The sequence below is a fragment of the Oncorhynchus kisutch genome, linkage group LG15, assembly GCF_002021735.2.
Source record: "Oncorhynchus kisutch isolate 150728-3 linkage group LG15, Okis_V2, whole genome shotgun sequence".
In the NCBI taxonomy this organism is placed as follows: Eukaryota; Metazoa; Chordata; class Actinopteri; order Salmoniformes; family Salmonidae; genus Oncorhynchus; species Oncorhynchus kisutch.
In genome coordinates this window covers 51,195,557-51,216,243 of record NC_034188.2, presented here as the reverse complement: position 1 = coordinate 51,216,243, position 20,687 = coordinate 51,195,557, and the positions used below count along the sequence as shown (strand labels likewise).

At 44.0% G+C, this 20,687-nt stretch overlaps 1 protein-coding gene across 2 annotated transcripts in view; it reads right to left on the bottom strand.

The window, feature by feature from the left end:
- arhgap35a (Rho GTPase activating protein 35a) overlaps window positions 1-20,687 on the bottom strand; it is an 84,275-nt gene that overhangs the window by 48,861 nt on the left and 14,727 nt on the right. The window contains exon 1 of one of the 2 annotated variants that reach the window (XM_031790470.1): window positions 11,938-12,474. The exons of the other annotated variant lie outside the window; for it this stretch is intronic. The gene's annotated coding sequence lies outside the window, so the exon portion shown is untranslated. Of the gene's footprint in view, window positions 1-11,937; window positions 12,475-20,687 lie in introns of those variants that run through there. 2 annotated transcript variants of the gene reach the window in all.

Below are 20,687 nucleotides of genomic sequence, written 5' to 3'. Positions count from 1 at the left end.
ATTCATCACCCTGCCTGCCTCTGGAGACAGTGCATCCCCCTCATAGTGACAGGAGTCAGAGTACTGGGAAGACACAATACAGCATACAGCATCACACATGCACAGAGCTCAGCATACAGCACACACAAGCACAAGGCACAGCCTGTGTGTGCCTTCGCTACCACAGAGCTAGCGCAGAGGGGCGTGAGTGTGGTGTGTGTGTGTGTGTGTGTGTGTGTGTGTGTGTGTGTGTGTGTGTGTGTGTGTGTGGGGAAGGGGGCGGGGAGACATATATTATTCATTTGCATGTGATCGCATGAACTGAGTCTCTGGTGGGGAAGATAAGCGTCTTCTTTATTTCAGCCTTCTGTGTGTGTGCGGGTGTGTGTGTGCGGGTGTGTGCGTTCTCTCCCCTATCTGACTGTACGCGGAAGCGACAGACAGACAAACCGAGATGGAGAAGTAAAAAGGGGGGGATTGCAAAAAGGGAGAGGGGGAAGCTGAAACAAAGGAAGGAACTAGGAGACAGAGGATGAAGGGAAAGGGAAGAGGGGAAGGAAACCAAAACGGGGAGAGAAAGATGAGGGAGTGAGAAGAAAGGGAGATCAAAAGGACAATCTCCCGACTTTCTCCAAAATACACCTTTGTAACACCAATGAAGTTCTGGGAGCATTCTGAGACACTCCGGAACATATATGACCAATCTGTAACACTGCTTTGACTTCTCAGTCTAGCCAATAGCACTCACTATAATTTACCCCATCAACTGTCAACCTGACCCTAGAGTCACTCTCATTTCCCCTGATATGAACTGGACTTAGTGAGCGGCGGCACAGACAAATATAAGACAGTGATAACCAATATTTTAACTGTCTATGTTAGCCAGAAGTTAGAGGTCAAAAGTAGTGTGGATGGCTTTGTGATAAAAAATATATATATTTTAAAAGAATGCTAGAGTGAAAAGAGGCTTTTAGATTTTTTGGGGGGGAAAAAACTGAAATAACATTTACATAAGTATTCAGACCGTTTGCCATAAGACTCAAAATGAAGCTCAGGTGCATCCTTTCTCCATTGATCATCCTTGAGATGTTTCTACAACTTGGAGTCCACCTGTGGTATATTCAATTGATTGGACATGATTTGGAAAGGCACACACCTGTCTTGGTCCCACAGTTGACAGTGCATGTCAGAGCAAAAAACAGATCTGAGGAAGGGTACCAAAACAATTCTGCAGCATTGAAGGACCCCAAGAACACAGTGGCCTCCATCATCCTTAAATGGAAGAAGTTTGGAACCACCGAGACTCTTCCTAGAGCTGGCCGCCAGGCCAAACTGAGCAATCGGAGGAGAAAGGCTTTGGTCAGGGAGGTGACCAAGAACCTGATGGTTACTCTGACAGAGCTCTAAAGTTCCTCTGTGGAGATGGGAGAATCTTCCAGAAGGACAACCATCTCTGCAGCACTCTACCAATCAGGGCTTTATGGTAGAGTGGCCAGACAGAAGCCACTCTTCAGTAAAAGGCAAATGACACCCAGCTTGGAGTGTTCCAAAAAGGCACCTAAAAAGGCACCTGTTTCTTGTTCAGAAACAAGATTCTCTGGTCTGATGAAACCAAGATTGAACTCTTTGGCCTGAGTACAAAGAGTCACATCTGGAGGAAATCTGGCACCCTCCCTACAGTGAAGCATGGTGGTGGCAGCATCATGCTATGGGGATGATTTCGGCGGCAGGGACTGGGAGACTAGTCAGGATCGAGGCAAAGATGAACGGAGCAAAGTACAGAGAGATCCTTGATGAAAACCTGCTTCAGAGCGCTCAGGACCTCAGACTGGGGTGAAGGTTCACCTTCCAACAGGACAACAACCCTAAGCACACAGCCAAGACAAAGCAGGAGTGACTTCAGGACAAGTCTCAATGTCCTTGAGTGGCCCAGCCAGAGCCCAGACTTGAACCTGATCAAACATCTCTGGAGAGACCTGAAAATAGCTGTGTAGACAATAACGCTACCCATCCAACCTGGCACAGCTTGAGAGGATCTGCAGAGAAGAATGGGAGAAACTCCCCAAATACAGGTGTGCCAAGCTTGTAGCATCACACCCAAGAAGACTCAAGGCTGTAATCGCTGCCAAAGGTGATTGAGTAAAGGGTCTGAATACTCATGTAAATGTGATATCAGTGCTTTAATTTTTTATAAATAAGCAAACATTTCTAAAAACCCGTTTTTGCTTTGTCATTATGGGATAGATTGATGAGGAATTTTTAACATTTGTATACATTTGAAAATAAGGCTGTAACAAAATTTGGGAAAAGTCAAGAGGTCTAAGTACTTTCCGAAAGCCCTGTATGTCCGATGTCCTGGGCATAAAGTGTGTATGGTGTTTAACATGGTGTTTAACATGGTGTTTAACATGGTGTATGGTGTTTAACATGGTGTATGGTGTTTAACATGGTGTTTAACATGGTGTATGGTGTTTAACTGTGTTTAACATGGTGTTTAACTGTGTTTAACATGGTGTTTAACATGGTGTATGGTGTTTAACTGTGTTTAACATGGTGTATGGTGTTTAACATGGTGTTTAACATGGTGTATGGTGTTTAACTGTGTTTAACATGGTGTTTAACTGTGTTTAACATGGTGTTTAACATGGTGTATGGTGTTTAACTGTGTTTAACATGGTGTATGGTGTTTAACTATGTTTAACATGGTGTTTAACTGTGTTTAACATGGTGTTTAACATGATGTTTAACATTGTGAATGGTGTTTAACTGTGTGTAAGGTGTTTAACATGTGGTTTAATATGGTGTTTAACATGCTGTTTATCTGTGTGTAAGGTGTTTAACATGTGGTTTAATATGGTGTTTAACATGCTGTTTATCTGTGTGTATGGTGTTTAACATGGTGTTTAACATGCTGTATGGTGTTTAACATGGTGTTTAATATGGTTTTTAACTGTGTGTGAGGTGTTTAACATGGTTTTTAACTGTTGTATGGTTTTTAACTGTGTGTAAGGTGTTTAACATGGTTTTTAATTGTTGTATGGTTTTTAACTGTGTGTGAGGTGTTTAACATGGTTTTTAACTGTTGTATGGTTTTTAACTGTGTGTGAGGTGTTTAACATGGTTTTTTAACTGTGTGTATGGTGTTTAATATGTGGTTTAATATGGTGTTTAACATGGTGTTTAACTGTGTGCATGGTGTTTAACATGGTGTATGGTGTTTAACATGGTGTACGGTGTTTAACATGGTTTTTAACTGTGTGTATGATGTTTAACATGGTGTTTAACATTGTGTATGGAGTTTAACATGGTTTTTTGACATGGTGTTTAACTGTGTGCATGGTATTTCACATGGTGTTTAACATGGTGTTTAACATGGTGTATGTGTTTAACATGGTATTTAACATGGTGTCTAACATGGTGTATGGTGTTTAACGTGGTTTTTAACATGTTGTTTAACTGTGTGCATGGTATTTAACATGGTGTATGGTGTTTAACATGGTTTTTAACAGTGTGCATGGTGTTGAACATGGTGTATGGTGTTTTAACATGGTGTTTAACATGGTGTATTGTGTTTAACATGGTGTTTAACATGGTGTATGGTGTTTAACATGGTGTTTAACTGTGTGTAAGGTGTTTAACATGGTGTTTAACATGGTGTATGGTGTTTAACATGGTGTTTAACATGGTGTATGGTGTTTAACATGGTGTTTAACTGTGTGTAAGGTGTTTAACATGGTTTTTAACTGTGTGCATGGTGTTTAACATGGTGTATGGTTTTTAACATGGTGTTTAACTGTGTGTATGGGTGTTTAACATGCCGTATGGTTTTTAACATGGTGTTTAATATGGTTTTTAACTGTGTGTATGGTGTTTAACTGTGTGTATGGGTGTTTAACATGGTGTTAACATGCTGTATGGTGTTTAATATGGTTTTTAACTGTGTGTGAGGTGTTTAACATGGTTTTTAACTGTGTGTATGGTGTTTAACTGTGTGTAAGGTGTTTAACATGTTTTTTTAACTGTGTGTATGGTATTTAACATGTGGTGTAATATGGTGTTTAACATGGTGTTTAACTGTGTGTATGGTGTTTAACTGTGTGTAAGGTGTTTAACATGGTTTTTTAACTGTGTGTATGGTATTTAACATGTGGTGTAATATGGTGTTTAACATGGTGTTTAACTGTGTGTATGGTGTTTAACTGTGTGTATGGTGTTTAACATGGTTTTTAGCTGTGTGTATGGTGTTTAACTGCGTGTAAGGTGTTTAACATGGTGTTTAACTGTGTGCATGGTGTTTAACATGGTGTTTAACATGCTGTATGGTGTTTAACATGGTGTTTAACATGGTTTTTAACTGTGTGTATGGTTTTTAACTGTGTGTAAGGTGTTTAACATGGATTTTAACTGTGTGTATGGTGTTTAACTGTGTGTATGGTGTTAACGAAGTAACAGGCTAATGTGATGCTAGTTCTGTACAGACCTGGCCTGTCCCTCAATAGTTTAGGGTGGCAGGTAGCCCAGAGGTTAGACCATTGGGCCAGTAACCAAAAGGTTGCTGGTTTGAATCCCAGAGCCGACAAGCTGAAAAATGGATTTCTCCTTAAGCATGGCAGAGGTGCCGTAATACCATGGCTGACCCTGTAAAACAACACATTTCGCTGCATGTACCACAACACAGCAGCCCTCTATGCTTCAATGAGTGGTTATGTGACAATTTTTTTTTATCGTTTCTTATTTTCACTTAAAAGAAAAGCCAGGGAATCTCCCCATGCATGTATTAGGGATTCATTCAGTGTGTGTGTGTGTGTGTGTGTGTCGTTACAGAGAACGCATTAACATGTAATAAAAGCTGAAGTGTGTTCTCTCTTGGACAAAGCAATTGCACATGTGCATTCCACCCTGACACACGCACGCACACACCGAGTCAATGAATAAAAAGGGAAGGAGGCAGGCTACCAGGTGTTGTGTTTGTGGAAGATATGGCTTTTGTCCACCTAAGCATTTCTAAACACACAGAGCTATCTTCCCCCTCCGAAGGAGTAGAGGTCATTGCTCTCCTCCTCTCCTCTCGGTGGAACGGCACATTCAGCAGCCAGGCTGCACACACAGTAATGAGTCTAATCAAGTAAGACCACAATACAGCAGCCCTCTATGCTTCAATGAGTGGTTATGTGATATTATAAACGGGTTGGTTCGAGCCCTGAATGCTAATTGGCTGACAGCCGTGGTATATCAGACCGTATACCACGGGTATGACAATACACATTTTTACAGCTCTAATTACGTTGGTAACCAGATTATAATAGCAACAAGGCACCTCAGGGGTTTGTGATATGTGGCTAAAATACCACGGCTAAGGGCTGTGTCCAGGCACTCCATGTTGTGTCGTGACTAAGAACAGCCCCTTAGCCGTGGTATATTGGCCATATACCACAACCCATCGGGCCTTATTGCTTAATTATGGGACCGTGGGAATGGTCTCCATCCTTAAAACGAGAGGGAGAAAGAGAGAAGGGGAGAGAGAGAGAGAGAGAGAGAGAGAGAGAGAGAGAGAGAGAGAGAGAGAGAGAGAGAAGGGGAGAGAGAGAGAGAGAGTTGGATAGGCGGCGCACGGAAGAGATGGAAGAGAGGAGGACGGGTAGCTAGAGAAAGAAAGAAAGAAATGAAATGTGTGAGGTCATCTCTCCACCAAAGCGCTGCATTCATTCTGACGATGAAACTCGAATGGACGACTGAAATCTCTCTCGGACAGTTAATGTATGCTTGGAGCGAGCACAGAGGCCACTCGTCTGAGACAAAGTGATTGCGGTTCTAAGAATAACGGCTAAGTCACGAACACCACACAAGAAAACAGACTGTCGCTGCAGAGCTTGTAATGATCATTTATAAGACCATTCGTTGCAACTAGTGGGTCTCAAGTGAGGCAATCAAGGTCTGTAGGGGAAGAGGGAATGAAGGACGAGGAATGGGTATACCGACAGTACATTTTTTGCATCCTCCATCCTACGTTTCCCATCTTTATCCTTTCCCTCCCTCCCTTTATCCTTTCCCTCCCTCAATGCTATAGAAAGCATAGTAGTAAAGACTATAGTCCTTATGATACACAGTGGGGGGGGCAGATGGGACAATGGGCTGAGACCTAGTTAGGCCTACAGTGGGTAGAGATAGAGGAGAGAGCAGCCCCAGGGAATGGAGAATATGACAAACACTCACACACCAGTGGGCAGGGCCAGGGCAGCCTTTGGGTCAGACGAGAAAGGCAGGAAGTGTGTCACTAACAGGAGAAGCACTTCCACCATGGGGGGAGGGGAGAGCAGGGCAGCCACAGCCCCAGGGCAGCATCACTCACAACACAGAAAGGGTTACTGTATGTACGCTGTATGAAATGATCATACAAGGTTTGGTGTGGTGCCTAAATAGCCAATGGGACAACTATCCTATCAAAACCATGACCATTTTTATCATCCTCTCACTCCACCTACGCATTCTGTCTCCTTGTGCTGTCCCTGCTCCCTCCTCTTCCTTCCTTCCTTCCTCCCTCCCTCCCTCCTTCTGGGTCTCTCCATCACTCCTCCAGTCATGTCCAATTCCAGGCGGCGGGCGGGCGGCAACGCCGGTGATGGTGGGATGGGATTTGCGTCTTTAAACTTCATTAGTTCCGCCTCAGCCTGGGGCCTGTAGATTATGACTAATTAAGCAGCTTAACGTGGCTTAAAACCGCCACACAGAAAGGAGAAGAGCCTTATCTGTCAACCTGCTCAAAAGATTTCGTCATTCTTCCTTTTCTTCCAGTGGCAAGCTACACAAATTCCTTCTGCGTGTCCTTTATATGCCAAGGAGATTAGCGTCATGCTCAGGCGGCCGCTTTCGGAGCGGGCAGACACCTCGACAAGACAACAGGGGGGCGTGGATGTGCGCAACATGGCGGGTCGTCCCTGGCAACCTCCCTCATACCAATAACAAGCAGTAACAGCCTTTATAATGACATCGTCTACACAATGTCATATTTGACAACCAAGGCTGAGGCTACTACTCACCCCCAAAGATACAACCACCCATTTAATGTCACCATTGACAAAAGGTGTTTGATAACCTGTGACCTCGGAGAAACAAGCAGTTTGTGTCGTTATTACACGCAGCACTTGTCACAACTAGGGACTCTGTCTGTGCCACCTGGAATTAGCTGGCTGGTGACGGTTAAAGGTCGCAGAGGGAACAGCAGGTCAGCGGGGCTGGGCGGCTGACGTCGGCTGCCATATTTCACTCTGGAGCCGTGGCCGTGTCGGCTTTATGTGGCTGCCGCCGTTTGAAGGTGCTGTTCAGACATCAGGGGGTCAGAGGGCAAAGTTTTGCTTCAGCGTGTTTGCCATGCCAGGTCACATTCCCTCCCTCAGGCTAGCTTGGAAATTAAAACATGTACACACAGGCACACACACACACACACCCTCGCCTAAACACAGGTAGTACCTCCGTCACTGAGACAGGATGTTACTTCATCAATGGATTACACCACTGGGCCTGGTAAAATTGCCACCGCCTCAGAAACTGGTATGTCCTGATAAAGGGATACTTCAGGACTTTATCTACTTCCCTAAAATCAGATGAAGTTGTGGATACCATTTTTATGTCGCTGTGTCCAGTATGAAGTAAGTTATATGTAGTTTCGCTATCCAATGCTAACTAGCGTTAGCACAATGACTGCAAGTCTATCTACCAAAATGCTAAAAATAGTATCCACTAGTTCATCTGACCCTGGGGAAGTGGATAAAGGGCCTCATTGCCAAAGCCCTGAAGTATCAGTTTTACCGTAGTTCAAACACACACTGACTGGATCAGAAGACAAGAGTTAGTAGGACTGATGAGAAGACTGTATGAATCCACATAACTTCATCTGTGAAGCTCCGTTTCAACCTCTCAAACGGAAGCATTTCCTGCCATGGATAGAAGAGAAGAAATGGCCCAGAGAGATATTTGGCTGAAAGAGACATCACTAACACCACACAGGCCCACATACAAAAAGGAAGAAATAAAAACAGAGAGAGGTGGGAATGAGAACGCGTGAGTAGAATGATATAGAGATAAAGACTCAACTAGAGGCCGAGATGAGAAAGGGAGAGAGCGGAACAAAGGAGAGGTAGAGATGGAGAGATAACGCCAAGAGGCGGACTGATGTAGGAAAGCAAAAGAGAGAGGGACTAGGAGGGGAGAGATCATATCTGATAGGAGGGATTTGCCCATGGCTGGAACGGTAATTCACTGAAGCCATTCTGCTGAAGTCCATCAGTCCCGATCTGCCGGCAGATTAGAGGACAAAACCCCATCCCTCGCTTCTCCTCCGCCTTGTTTCTATGAGCTGAATTTGAGAGACCTCTTAACAAACACATCCAGGAGATAGTAATAATAGCTCTATCAAATCCTGTCTTTAGCCCCAGGATACAACACACGAATGGTGTGTGTGTGTGTGTGTGTGTGTGTGTGTGTGTGTGTGTGTGTGTGTGTGTGTGTGTGTGTGTGTGTGTGTGTGTGTGTGTGTGTGTGTGTGTGTGTGTGTGTGTGTGTGTGTGTGTGTGATCTGAAGGTTTGGCGTGTATAATCAGTTTTCTCCTCTCGTTCCTTCCCTCGCTCGCTTGTCCATTTTCAGTTTGTGTCCTCCGCCGCAGGCTTTTACAGCACACCTGCGTTCTCGCTCGCTCTCTCGCTCGCTCTCTCGCTCGCTCTCCCTTCTGTGATTACGTTGCATTATTTACCATGGTACATCAGCCAGCCCCTAGAGCACAGGCCACAGCCCCACAGTCCCTTTCAGCCCTACAGCAGTCTGAGCCATCAACATCCCCTGCAGCATGCAAAACAACAACTCCCCCACCCTCCAAACAACACAACAGAAAATAGATGATAAAAGAACAAACAAAACAAACTGGAGACCAAGCTGTGCAGACATAGTCCTGGAAGCAGGTCAATTACGTCATAGAGGAGGAGTGAGACACGGCTGGCTTCCTAAGCATGCTTTTCATGGCAAATCTGAACCCTGTCCCTGTCGCTAACATTTACTAACCCGAACCCTCAACTAATAAATAGTATGGGCACTTGCACGTTTTATTATACTTTTTTGTCTTTCTAGCATGGCCATCTAGTCATCACTGCTCCTCTGGGCCTTAGAGGTCAGGGGTTAGAGGTTATAGGATCCCAGTAAGAACCAGAGGGTCTGCACAAAACGCAAATGCTCATTACGTCAAATATCCCTACAGACACTCTCTCCCCCCTCTCTCTCACACACACACAAACACACACAGTTCAGCTGAAATAGTTCGTTAAGAGTTTGTGCATATATTATGATGACATTTTTGTTTGTTTTGGTAAGGTTTTAATTGGTTGCTCAGGCAAACACACAAAAAAAGTGTGAGGCAAGTCTACGCCCCTTCATCGGCTATTGGTCAACAGTAGGGATTCTTCAGTAAAGTCTTTGTTGTCGTTCAATTGAAAGACAACTCGTTTTCATGCACATTTTTTCAATTAGAAATACTGCCCCAAACATCTTAGTTAGATGTAAAATTGCACGACTAAGATTTCCTCGGCTGAAACGTCAAAATTAATCTTGAGATCTTGGATTAATTCAGACTGTTTTGATGCACCTGTGTCTCAAAATGGACAAACAGTAGTACTATTGCCACCTTTTTCAAGTTTTTCAAGCGAATGTCTTTTAAGTGAGTATGCGAGTACACTCGTTCAGTTCGCCGTGCCGACTTCGGCTAGTCGCCAGCCGAACTGAAGCATGTCGACGCCTTTAGAGTGCAGCCCAAACCTGACAAACTCTGAGAAACAGCGAGCTGCTCCTCCCCCCTCCACCACCACTTCCCGCCCTTATTCCGGAATTACATCCCGACCCATGAGGACTGCCAAATCCCAAGGGGGCCATGATATCGTCCGTCCATGTCTCCTACGAACTCTGACCCCAGTGATGGTGGGAGAGGCCCCATGGATGTGTTATTGGGTTCAGAGCTACATAAGTTGGATGTGTGTGTACTAAGCATTGCATAACTTCCCAGAAACTGTTCTGCTATGGCAACATAGTGGGACTTTCCAGTAGTGGGCACTATAAGATGTAAAGATGACTTAGCACGAGTACGTAACTATGTGCACTCAATGGCCCTCTATTATCAGTGTAAAACTGAGTGTAAAAAGCTATGTGTATATGAGTATGTACATAGGGCCTTCGGAAAGTATTCAGACCCCTTCACTTTTTCCACATTTTGTTAGGTTACAGCCCAATACTAAAATGGATTAAATCGTTTTTCCCCCTCATCCATCTACACACAATACCCCACAACGACAAACCTACAAAAGGCTTTTAGACATTTCTGAAAGAAAAACAAATCCTGAAAATATCATATATACATATGTATTCAGACCCTTTACTCAGTACCTTGTTGAAGCATCTTTGGCAGCGATTACAGCCTTGAGTCGTGGGTGTGATGCTACAAGCTTGGCACACCTGTATTTAGAGAGTTTCTCCCATTGTTCTCTGCAGATCCTCTCAAGCTCTGTCAGGATCATCCAGGATGGGTAGCGTTATTTTCTACACAGCTATTTTCAAGTCTCTCCAGAGATATTTGATCGGGTTCAAGTCTGGGCTCTGGCTGGATCACTCAAGAGCATTTAGAGACTTGTCCCGAAGCCACTCCTGTGTAGTCTTGGCTGTGTGCTTAGGGTCATTGTCCTGTTGGAAGGTGAACCTTCACCCCAGTCTGAGGTCCTGTTTACATCAAGGATCTATCTGTACTTTCTCTGTTCATCTTTCTCTCAATCCTGACTAGTCTCCCAGTCCCTGCCATCCCCACAGCATGATGCTGCCACCACCATGCTTCACCGTAGGGATGGTGCCAGGTTTCCTCCAGACGTGACTGTTGGCATTCAGGCCAAATAGTTCAATTTTGGTTCTCATGACCTGAGAGTCCTTTAGCTGCCTTTTGGCAAACTCCAAGCTGGCTGTCATGTGCCTTTTACTGATGAGGCTTCCGTCTGGCCACTCTACCATAAAGCCCTGATTGGTGGAGTGCTGCAGAGATGGTTGTCCTTCTAGAAGTCTCCTCCATCTCCACAGAGGAACTCTGGAGCTCTGTCAGAGTGACCATCGGGTACTTGGTCACCTTCCTGACCAAGGCCCTTCTCCCCCGATTGCTCAGTTTGGCCAGGAGGCCAGCTCTAGGAAGAGTCTTGGTGGTTCCAAACTTCTTCCATTTAAGAATGATGGAGGCCACTGTTTTTCTTGGGGACCTTCAATGCTACAGAAATGTTTTGGTACCCTTCCCCAGATCTATGCCTCGATGCAATCCTGTCTCGGAGCTCTACGGTCAATTTCTTCGACCTCATGGCTTGGTTTAGACAGGTGTGTGCCTGTCCAAATTATGTCCAGACAATTGAATTGACCACAAGTGGACTCCAATCAGGTTGTAGAAACATCTCTAGGATGACCAAAGGAAACAGGATGCACTCGAGCTCAATTTTAAGTCTCATAGCAAAGGGTCTGAATATTTATTTACATGAGGAATTTCAGTTTCTCAATTTTCTCTTCGTCATTATGGGGTGTTGTGTGTAGATTGATGAGGATTTTTTAAATGTATTTAATCCATTTAAGAATAAGGCTGTAACATAACAAAATGTGGAAAAAGTCAAGGAGTCTGAATACTTTCCGAAGACACTATGTGCACCAATGTATAATTCCTGCAATCTCTGGTTCAAGGGCAGGCTAGTCACAAAATAACATGAATATAAAACCTCCACACAAACAGGCAACTGACCTACACCCAAAGCAACGTGACAAACCAGACATGTTTATATCAACTCCCCATACCTCGCTCTCTCGTCATCACACCCTCCCGTCATCAAACCAGTCAGTCACAGTGGAATAGAACAACAACAGGCCTAGCTCATCCCAACCAGACGGACAGCATTCTGACCCACCTTTAACCTGATTGGGTGACGAGGCCTCTGTTTTGTTCCCCTGCATGGTGGTGACTAATCCAAGCCACAGCGTGGAAGCTTGCTGGCACCCTGAACAGCCCGCTCCACATTTCAAAACAACCGTCCCACGGGGATGTTTTCATTCTTCAGCCATGTTCAAGCCATGGTGGAAAATAACCTCAAATAGAGACAACAGAGTTCTGGTCATTTTCCTCCCTTGAACCAGACAATGAGTACGTTTACATGCACACTAATCATTTGCTAAACTAAGTATGGCAGTAGGCAGCGTATGGCATTGGTCATGTAAACACCTTACTAGGCTTATCTTAAAATCGGCATTAGGTCAAAATCGGAAAAAGCATACGCCGATTAAAACACCTGGTTTTCTGAGCAATCTTTCAAATTATTAGGAAATGTAAACCCCTTAAAATCGGAGTTCCGGCCTCCCTCTTTTGTGTAAGTGAAATGAGTTTTGGAGAAACGGAAAGAATGCATCTTTGAAATAGCTCACATGGACCTCCCACGACCGGGAGGTCCGTGGGGCGACGCACAATTGGCCTAGCGTCGTCCGGGTTAGGGAGGGTTTGGAAATCCTTGTCTCATCCCGCACCAGTGACTCCTTTGGCGGGCCGGGCGCAGTGCGTGCTAACCAAGGTTGCCAGGTGCACAGTGTTTCCTCCGACACATTGGTGCGGCTGGCTTCCGGGTTGGATGGCGCTGTGTTAAGAAGCAGTGCGGCTCGGTTGGGTTGTGTATCGGGGGACGCATGACTTTCAACCTTCGTCTCTCCCGAGCCCATACGGGAGTTGTAGCGATGAGACAAGATAGTAGCTACTAAACAATTGGATACCATGAAAAAGGTATAAAATTCACACACAAAAAAGAAATAGCTCACATAACTTGATATATGTCCGAACTCCCGAACTTCCGAACAAATCAGCTTCCCTTAAATAACATGGTCGCTGTGGCATGACATTTATTCTGATCGCCGATTTTCTGTATTTATAAGAGCGCCATCAAGTAGCCTGATTTCAGGTGTGTCCATGTAAACAGTGTCCATGTAAAAGGATGGAATCGTTCTTGCAAAGCCTGTAAACGTTTTAATCGAACTAGCTATTATATTAATCTGACTATCCACTATAATTGCATTATTGTGTGCATGCAACTGTACCCAATGTCTAGATCTGAGCTTCAGCTCAACGAGGTGCCCTCCCTGGCATGGGGGTGAACTCCAATGATGAACCACTTTGCAAAAGACGGTCCTGCCATTATCTGCCTTCAGTCTTTGACCTAGAATCTACTCGCTAATGTGATGTTTTACTTGCTCCATCAACCAAGTCACAAGTTCTTCCGTTATCACGGGGCCGCTACAAAATGGTGGCGCTCCAAATCCTCCAAACTAAACAGGAAATGAACTGTGACGTAAGAGCTTTGGACCCTGGGAGTCCTGCTGTATCCTGGGAAATCGGGGTACTGAAAGATCATTTCCCTCAATAGATGAGCCACACCACCTCCCCAACACCACAGCTAGCCTAAAGCAAAGGCCTGTCAGGGTTACTTCCTTGGGGTAATAATGGATCTGCCGTGACAACGTGTTATTTGCTGCCACTACATTGGCATCTCACAGCGATCATTCAAAAATGTATTCTTGAACATATCAACAACAAAGTAGAGACTTCTAAATACAGGGTATTTGCACAGGATGGTCTGAGAGACCCTAAAGCGCGAGGGCGAGAGAGGAGAAAGGGGAGAGGAAAGAGATAAGAGAGAGGAGAGACAGTTTGAAGCGGGCGTAGTCGAGTGGCACATGACTCCTGTCCACGGAGCGCCCCATCCATCTTCCCGGGGGGCGGCGCTTGCGGGTTTTATGACCGTTTTCCCTGCTGCGCGGTGATTGCACTGACATCATTAGCTAAGTGGTGGCGGGATGGCAAGACGTGTTGGGCCGATCGATAACGCCAGGCAAGCCATCCGCAAGCAGAGGCCCGCCAGCCCTGGGCCTGGCCTGGAACCGGGACAGATAAGGGATGTGGATGTGTCGACCGCTGTGCTAGAGAATGGGCTATGAACATCCACCTTATCTTCTACCCTTAAAAAGGATATGATGTCCTCTGTCACACAGTCGTCTAACAGCCATAACAACTCTGAGCGATACGTTATGGAGCTGTAAAAGGGTGGGGGAAGGTAAAGATGGGTCAGTGGTAAAGCTGTGTGTGTGTGTGTGTGTGTGTGTGTGTGTGTGTGTGTGTGTGTGTGTGTGTGTGTGTGTGTGTGTGTGTGTGTGTGTGTGTGTGTGTGTGTGTGTGTGTGCGTGCGTAATGGGATGAGTCCACTGTCACCTGTGCTACCTAGATGTACTTATGATTGCTTTTAAAAAGATCCAGCTGTCCCTGGACTTCATTGACAACATATCAGTGTCCAATCCCTGAGTATCTGTGCTCCGAGTTGAAATCCACTAGGTAAAAAAAAAAAGATCCATCACTAAGTAGGTAATAATTTGGAGGTAAAAGTGCATTGAGCAAGCTTCCAGTTACAAATAGATCACCACATGCCACCACTATTCGCTAAATGTTCTTTTTGTGTGTGTGCACTTATCGCGTGAGCGTGCACACAAATACGTGTGTTAGAGGCAATTCCACGGTTACAGAGTGACAATGACTCACGTTTTCACTTTAAAATGTACGCCAAGCAAAATCCTCTGATTGCTTTAACAAACCACACACCTATATGCAGACGTCTACCTTTAACAATTGCCACTGAACATTCTACTAAAACACATTCACTTGAGGAACGGTGCAGATGCAAAGTTCGGTAACAGAATGACAGTAAAATCTCCCTCTGTTTTTTATGTGACCAATATCTACTCCCCCGAATTAAGACTCAAAGATGTCTGCAGAAAGAATTTGGTCATCAGCTACAGTTTAAGTCAGAAGTTTACATATATTTAGTTTGGAGTCAATAAAACCCATTTTTCAACCACTCCACAAATTTCTTGTTAACAAACTATAGTTTTGGCAAGTCGGTTAGGACATCTACTTTGTGCATGACACAAGTCATTTTCCAACAATTGTTTACAGACAGATTACTTCACTTATAATTCACTGTATCGCAATTCCAGTGGGTCAGAAGTTTACATACACTAAGTTGACTGTGCCTTTAAACAGCTTGGGAAATTCCAGAAAATGATGTCATTGCTTTAGAAGCTTATGTTAGGCTAATTGACATCATTTGAGTCAATAGGAGGTGTACCTGTGGATGTATTTCAAGGCCTACCTTCAAACTCAGTGCCTCTTTGCTTGACATCATGGGAAAATCAAAATAAATCAGCCAAGACCTCAGAAAAATAATTGTAGACCTCCACAGTTCTGTTTCATCCTTGGGATCAATTTCCAAATGCCTGAAGGTACCACGTTCATCTGTACAAACAATAGTACGCAAGCATAAACACCATGGGACCACGCAGCCATCATACCACTCAGGAAGGAGACGCGTTCTGTCTCCTAGAGATGAACATACTTTGGTGCGAAAAGTGCAAATCAATCCCAGAACAACAGTAAAGGACCTTGTGAAGATGCTGGAGGAAACAGGTACAAAAGTATCTATATCCACAGTAAAACGAGTCCTGTATCAACATAACCTGAAAGGCCGCTCAGCATGGAAGAAGCCACTCCTCCAAAACCGCCATTAAAAAAAGCCAAACTACGGTTTGCAACTGCACATAGTGACAAAGATCATACTTTTTGGACAAATATCCTCTGGTCTGATGAAACAAAAATAGAACTGTTTGGCCATAATGACCATCGTTATGTTTGGAGGAAAAAGGGGGAGGCTTGCAAGCCGAAGAACACCATCCCAAACGTGAAGCACGGGGGTGGCAGCATCATGTTATGGGGATGCTTTGCTGCAGGAGGGACTGGTGCACTTCACAAAATAGATGGCATCACGAGGAGGGAAAATGATGTGGATATATTGAAGCAACATCTCAAGACATCAAGTTAAAGCTTGGTCGCAAAAGGGTCTTCCAAAAGGACAATGACCCCAAGCATATTTCCAAAGTTGTGGCAAAATGGCTTCAGGACAACAAAGTCAAGGCCTTGGAGTGGCCATCACAAAGCCCTGACCTCAATCCTATAGATTGAGGGCAGAACTGAAAAAGCGTGTTGCGAGCAAGGAGGTTTGTATGTTTTCCTCCTGACATAGCTGACTTACACCAGCTCTGTCAGGAGGAATGGGCCAAAATTCACCCAACTTATTGTGGGAAGCTTGAGGAAGGCTACCCGAAACGTTTGACCCAAGTTAACCAATTTAAAGGCAATGCTACCCAAATACTAATTGAGTGTATGTAAACTTCTGACCCACTAGGAATACAATGAAATAAAATTTAAAAAATAAAAGCTGAAATAAATATTATTATTCCGACATTTCACATTCTTAAAATAAGTGGTGATCCTAACTGACCTAAGACAGAGCCTTTTTATTACGATTAAATGTCAGGAATTGTGAAAAACTGAGTTTAAATGTATTTGGCCAGGGTGTATGTAAACTTCCAGCTTCAACTGTATAATGACACCTTGAGTTTGAAATAACCTCTTTTGGGTTTTGAACTACAGGTAGGGAAGTGGATCAACACCAGTAACAGAATGATCCCACGTTTGGTCCCACGTTTCATGAACTGATATAAAAGATCCCAGAAATGTCCCATATCCACAAAAAGCTTATTTCTCCCACAAATGTGTTAACATCACTGTTAGTGAACATTTCTCCTTTGCAAAGATAACTAATCCACCTGACAGTGAGCATGCAATTGGCATGCTGACTGCAGGAATGTCCACCAGAGCGGTTGCCAGAGAACAGTGGCAGGCTGGAGAAGTGCCCTCTTCACGGATGCATCCCGGTTTCAACTGTACCGGGCAGATGGCAGACAGCGTGTATGGAGTCGTGTGGGCAAGCGGTTTGCTTATGTCGACTTCGTGAACAGAGTGCCCCAGGGTGGCGGTGGGGTTTTGGTATGGGCAGGCATAAGCTACAGAAAATTAACACAATTGCATTTTTTCAATGGCGATTTGAATGCACAGAGATACCGTGACGAGATCCTGAGGCCCATTGTCGTGTCCTTCATCCGCCTCCATCAACTCATGTTTCAGCATGATAATGCACAGCCCCATGTCACAAGGATCCATACACAATTCCTGGAAGCTGAAAATGTCCCAGTTCTTCCATGGCCTGCATACTCACCAGAAATGTCACCCATTGTGCATGTTTGGGATGCTCTGGATCAACGTGTACGACAGTGTGTTCCAGTTTCCGCCAATATCCAGCAACTTCGCACATCCATTGAAGAGAAGTGGGACAATATTCCACAGGCCACAATCAACAGCCTGAGCAACTCTATGTGAAGGAGATGTCGCGCTGCATGAGGCAAATGGTGCTCACACCAGATACTGACGGGTTTTCTGATCCATGCCCCTACCTTTTTTTTAAAGGTATCTGTGACCTTATATACATTCCCAGTCATGTGAAATTCCCAGTCATATTCCCAGTCATGTGAAATCCATAGATTAGGGCCTAATTAAATTGATTTCAATAGACTGATTTCCTTATATAAACTGTGACTCAGTAAAATATCTGAAATTGTTGCAGATTTCATTTTTATTTTTGTATAGTGTATGAATGTCATTCTTTCATGGTGATGTATCCTGAATAAGTACACAAAAGGGTATAAAAATATAATATCCTGAAGTTTCGGTGTTATTCTGCACAATATAATTCTAATGACCTCCAACCCAAACAAGACCAAATTTGCTTGGTCCAGACCGGACCAAATCTGTACCAATCATAGACGTCTATGTTTCACAAGTTTGGGCATCACAGTACAGCACAATAGAGTACAGTACAGGAGTAGAGTGCAGTACAGTAGAGCATAGTGCATTACAGTAAAGAAGAGTACAGTACAATAGCGTTTATTATATTATACTGTACTCTACTCGTGTGCTCTAATCTTCTGTACTCTACTTTTCTTTAATGTACTCTACTGTACTATGCTCTACTGCAACTGTGGTTTGTGACTACTACACGCACCCTACGTCCAAACTGCCTCATGCCCCAAGGACCCAGCGCCGCTCAATGGGGGACAGTGTCTTATCCTCCCACGCACATGGAACGCCCTTCTAGATAATCTCAGGGCCGTTCGGACTGTTTGAGCTTTTAAAGCAGGCCACAAAAGAGGAGCTGACACACATTTAGCACCATCAAATCCTATTAAAGTCGCAATATTTAACTTTTTGGGCGACCCGAGCAAATTCACATAGAAATGTCAGTTATAGACCTGTCATTCTCATTGAAAGCAAGTCTAAGAAGCTGTAGATCTGTTCTATGTGGACTATTTCTATATGTCCTGTTATTAAGTATAGTTTTTGCGTCTTTTCCTTTCGGTTTTGTACACCAGCTTCAAACGGCTGAAAATACAATATTATTGGTTGTGGAAAATATATTTCGATGACCATGTTACAATGATTCTCTACACTATACTAGGCTATTTTGTCACATACACTGAAATTAGGCTAACTATTAATATTTTCACGTCCAGGAAATAGCTGAGCGATATCTGCATAGTGCATCTTGGGAAGAATATGCCGCTTTTACTATTGTGACAAGCAAGCACATACTTTACAGTGCATCGGAAAAGTATTCAGAATCCTTGACTTTTTCCACATCTTGTTACATTATAAACTTATACTAAAATATATTAAATGCTATTTTTTTCATCATCAACCAATCTACACAATAGCCCGTAATGACAATACTAAAACCGTTTTTTAGCATTTCTTGGAAATATATAAAAAATTTAAACAGAAATATATTTTTACACAAGTATTCAGAGCCTTTGCTATGAGACTCAAAATTGATCTCAGGTGCATCCTGCTTCCATTGATTATCCTTGAGATGTTTCTGCAACTTAATTTGACTCCACCTGTGGTTAATTCAATTGATTGGACATGATTTGTCCAATAGACAGGCACACACCTGTCTATTGAAAAGGTCCTACAGTTGACAGTGCATGCCAGAGCAAAAACCAAGCCATGAGGTCGAATGAATTGTCCGTAGAGCTCCGAAACAGAATTGTGTCGAAGGCACAGATCTGGGGAAGGGTACCGAAAATGTTTTGCAGCATTGAAGGTCCCCAAGAACACAGTGGCCTCCTTAAATGGAAGAAGTTTAGAACCACAAAGACTCTTCCTTGAGCTTTTGGCCGCCTGCCCAAACTGTGCAATCGGGGGAGAAGGGCCTTGGTCAGGGAGGTGGCCAAGAACCCGATGTTCATTCTGACAAAGCTCCAATGTTCCTCTGTGTTGATAGGAGAACCTTCCAGAAGGACAACCATCTCTGCAGCACTCCACCAATCAGCCCTTTATGGTAGACTGGCCAGACGGAAGCCAATCCTCAGTAAAAGGCACATGACAGCCTGATTGAAGTTTGCCCAAACGCACCTAAAGACTCAGACCATGAGAAACAAGATTCTCTGGTCTGATGAAACCAAGATTGAACTATTTGGCCTGAATGACACGTCTGGAGGAAACACAGCACTATCCCTACGGTGAAGCATAGTGGTGGCAGCATCATGCTGTGGGGATGTTTTTCAACGGCTGGGACTGGGAGATTAGTCAGGATTGAGGGAAAGATGAACAGAGAAATGTCCTGAAATGAAACTTAATGAAATTCTGCTCCAGAGCACTCAGGACCTCAGATTGGGGCGAAGGTTCACCTACCAACAGGACAATGACACTAAGCACACAGCAAAGACAACGCAGGAGTGGCTTCGTGACAAGTCTCTGAATGTCCTTGAGTGGTCCAGCCAGAGCCCAGACTTGAACCAGATCGAACATCTCTGGAGACCTGAAAATAGCTGTGCAGTGACGCTTCACATCCAACCTGACAGAGCTTTAGAGGATCTGCAGAGAAGAATGGGACAAACTCCCCAAATACAGGTGTGCCAAGCTTGTAGCGTCATACCCAAGACTCGAGGCTGTAATCATTGCCAAAGGTGCTTCAACAAAGTACTGAGTAAGGGGTCTGAATACTTATGTAAATGTGATATTATACATTTTTTGTTTTTTTACATTTACAAAAATGTCAAAAAAGCTGTTTTTGCTTTGTCATTATGGGATATTGTGTGTAGATTGTGGGGGGGAAACGATTTAATCAATTTTAGAATAAGGCTGTAACGTACCAAAATGTGGAAAAAGTCCAGGGGTCTGAATACTTTCCGAACGCACTGTAGATACGCTATTTTTCCATGTTTTCATACATTCATGAAATTACGCTGAGTCGGGTATTTGTGAAAATTCTGCAGTAATATGAATAGGGAACCTGCCATGTGTTTGGGCAATTAAGACACTGCAGTGTTGTCCAGGTCAGGACTCAAACAGACTGGTGCTCCATAACCAATCACAGCTAGAGTAGGCCTATCATGCAAATAGGCCATGCCATACAAGCATGTGCCATTCACTTTGCAATTACTGTTGCACTGCACTGGATCATTTACATGCAGCAGAACAGCGTGACTATGTTTAGAAAGCAGGAGCAAAAGTCACAAGAAGAAACCTGAATATTTCTTTGCGAATATATAAAATACCATGGGAGTCTTACTTCTGGGAAATGTACAGTCCTATTGATCAAACAACCACAAGGTAGGCTCTCTCTCACTCAGTTGCCTTTGCACAACAACAAGGATGATGTTAGCCTCAGCCAGA